The sequence below is a fragment of the Mus caroli genome, chromosome 11 (genome assembly GCF_900094665.2).
Source record: "Mus caroli chromosome 11, CAROLI_EIJ_v1.1, whole genome shotgun sequence".
Taxonomy (NCBI): Eukaryota; Metazoa; Chordata; class Mammalia; order Rodentia; family Muridae; genus Mus; species Mus caroli.
This window is the reverse complement of record NC_034580.1, coordinates 10264231-10267872: the sequence shown is the minus strand read 5'-3', so window position 1 is coordinate 10267872 and position 3642 is coordinate 10264231. Positions and strand designations below refer to the sequence as shown.

The 3642-nt window shown below is 36.5% G+C and overlaps 1 pseudogene; it reads right to left on the bottom strand.

Moving 5' to 3' along the window:
- Positions 1-1576: 1576 nt before the first annotated feature.
- Positions 1577-1710, bottom strand: LOC115032739 (annotated as a pseudogene).
- Between the last annotated feature and the right edge of the window lie 1932 nt (positions 1711-3642).

The following is a 3642-nucleotide window of genomic DNA, read 5'->3' as shown; positions in this document are numbered from 1 at the left end:
ATTTTATTATCAACTTTCTAACATATAGTTGTCAAAAATAAAATATTTGTAAAGATGTGCATACATATCTTTGCTGGACTGGACATTTAATAATGAATAGTATTCAAACAGACTCTGGCAGATGTAGAAATGGTAGCTGTTATTGATAGAATCCTGAACATTGATTTTTTTAAAATCTTAATCATCTAAAGGCTCAACAGAAAATAATGCATAATTTAATATCTATGAAATTATCTTATTTTGCTAGTAATACTACACATAAAATAAGTTCCAACAAGATTTTACTTAAAAGTATTGAAACCTAAAGTGGGCTAAAATAATTTGAAAAGAGGTGTACCTGATGAAGTAATACTTCAAAGCATGGGACAAAAAGAAACTGTCTCAAAATGATTCTTAACTAAGTGTCTTGGAATCCAAGTTCATCAAATTTTAGTAAATATGATGCTTCTTTTGCATGTTGCTTTTTAAGTTGCAAGTGCTAAAAGTCAGTAATCTTTGAGAAGATAATTCTTTGATCAAAGAAGTCTCACAGAAAATAAAAATGTAGGACTTAATTTCATCTTAAATGCATTCTTGCATTAATTGGACATATTGTTGCAAAAATGATTTATGGTGAAATAAAAGGATTATATAAAGTGTATAGATTCATGTAACAAAATGAAGGTTCTTTTTAAGAACAGCCTTTACTTTGTTCTCTATTAACCCTATTGTTGTACTGCCCAAAATTTGTCTGTATTGATACTGGACTGTCTGACCTCCATGTCTGTAGTCATATTCCTCTAATCTACAAGATTTTCTATAACTTCTTACACCCTGCCATCTCTGATGCACTACATCACAGATAACCCACTTTGTAAATATTCCAGAGGGACAGTGGGATCTGAGTGTTCATTTTCCTCTCCATGGGATTGATCTGTCCCTCGCCGCTGGCCTTATCTGTGTTTATGAGCAGATTCTCACTTGTTTGTCACCAGTCAAGTTGCACTGGAAAAGATTAGCAAAGGAAGACTGAACGTTACCCGTTTCCTTCAATATTTAAATAAATGTCAAGAGTGGGTGCTCTGTGAAATATACATAAGTCATGCCACTTTATGGCATCAAAACAGAACATAGAAATTTATGATAGAGAACCAGAACTCGAAACAAGTTATTCCAACTAATAACACATCATCATGAACAAGAAATTATATTTGGAAAATTAGCATCTATAGGTATTATATCAGTATATGAATCATTACAAAATGCTCTAAGAGAGTCCATGGTTTCTGTTAACTGGAAGGGAAATTGGTAACTTACTCATGACTCTACATCTGGGTGCAGTAATCAAATAGACTGTGCACAGTCTGGTAAGGAAAGTCACAAAGACCAAAAAGATACTCTGAGATCAGCCAAGCATTGAGAGTCACAAGAAGCAAAGCCACAGTTACTTTGTTGGTTACATCACTGAATGTGTTTTCTCATGCAGTAAGAATACTTTTGGTTGGGTCAGGGAAGTTAAGCAATAGATGGTACCCCATCAAAGGTAAAAGTTCTGATGGAACACTGCATGGAAAGGTCACTAGATACAACAATAATAAACTGTTTCTTTCAAAAGGCCAGCAAAAAAGATTTTGATTATTTCCACCATAAATGACAAATATTCAATGAGACAGACATAATTAATCTGAGTTAGTATCACACTTGATCTTAGCCAAAAGGCCGAGAAGCGATGAGTTAGTATCACATAACACACACAGGGATGAAAACGCCAGATGGCATTCAATCATATGTACAATTTCTAAGGTTTAATAGATCCTTAGAAGCTAAAATAATAAATAAGTGTATTATATATATATAAATAAATGATAAATAAATAAATAAGTCAATACTCCTACTGCGATAAAACAAAAATACCTCCAAATACAGGTAGAGATTTTTCTCCTTTTGAATAATGAAAGGAAATTTCATTGTTGAATGAGACCTGTATAAACTTTTGTCTGAGACAGCTTATTGCTTTCTCACAGTGAAGACTTCTCACCTGACATTTACTGTAAATCCTATGCACTTAACTCATACATGACGACAAAGCTCAGCATATGACAAAGGTATACTACCCTGTTTACTGCTGTGTTTTGTTTCTTTGCATGTCACCAAATGGTCTCATATCCCTTTTCTTTCAGCTACCACAGAGAGTGGCATACAATACTAGATATAGTCAGCATAGAGTCTCATCAGACAGACAGCATGATGGCAGGGCTCCTCCTACTTGCAGTGAAACATCTGTTTTAGGCATTTACACAAAATGTTGGCACATTATCAAGGAAGCAGTACATTTGTGTCCTTTTCTGTTTTATCCAAATGGAGTTGTAATTCTAAAGTTTCAGAATATCAAAAATGTTGGCCTAATGCCTTCCCAGACAGAACCACTACAGAGTTGATGTCAAAGTCATGCAATCTCTACAGGCAATTTGATCAATGTGACAGATCCAGATGCTGTTCCAGTGTCCAAAGCTCCTCTGTAACATCAGAAAATCTGTGTATGTCTGGTACCCCACTGTCTTTCACATCCATTATTTCTTTTTCCTCTTACCAAGGGTTCTTTGGATTTTATTTTTAGTAGTAATTTACTGTAGTCTAAAAGTATACAAATTCACTTAAAACTCTTTCCATTGAGCTCTAGTTTGACCCAGGAACACATTTTATCACACCTGATGGTGATAGGAGCCTGCAGAGTTCCCAAATGGCTGTCACAATTGTCACTAATGGCCACCTTCTGTTCTCCAAAAGATTGATTGCAGAAGCAGATTTTACCCTTTTCTCAGACACTTTCACTCTGTTCAACCGGTTTTTTCCAGAAGTGTTCTATTACTGAGGCAGATTACATGATGGCATATCATCCCAAAGTGACACCACTCAGGAGTATCAGGTGGAACTGTGATCCACCAGCAGACTTTCAATTAGGGGAGGGAGAGGGTGGACCAAGGAGCAGAAAATCCAGTTAAGACATGGCACTGGGAGCATATAGGTGACTAAAGAAAAGCATGAGGGCAATACCAAAACATCAGAGACAAAGAATGCTATGGGCCTGTGTGATGGTTAACATTGTCAATGTGATATGCTCTAAACCCTGGTTCTCAAACTTGTGATCCTTTAGTACTCTTCCTCATGTTAGAGTGACTCCCAACCTTCAAATTATTTCATTACCACTTCATAACTATAATTTTGCTACTGCTATGAATTATAATGTAAATATCTGATATGCATGATATCTGATAAGTGACCCCCAAGGGGTCCTGATCCACCTGAGGAATGCTACACTTGAAACTAGTAGTTAGGCCTCCAGGCATGCCTATAAGGGAGTACTTAGCTTCTGAGCATTCCCAGGAGGGATTAGCTAGATGATGTTATTTGGGGTGACAAGAACTGCCTTACCCATGGGTGGCATCATTCCATGGGCTGGGGTTCTGGACTGAAGAGAAAAAAGAAAGCAAGCTGAGCAGCAGTCTCATAGCTCCATGCCTCCTGCAGTGAGATGCTGTGTTCCCGCCATGACTCATGACTTTCCCATCATGATGGACTGTACCCCAAAACCGTGAGTCAAAGTAAACATGTCCTTCATTACAAAAAAAGAATACAAATTAAGGATTTTTACTAAATTCCGTA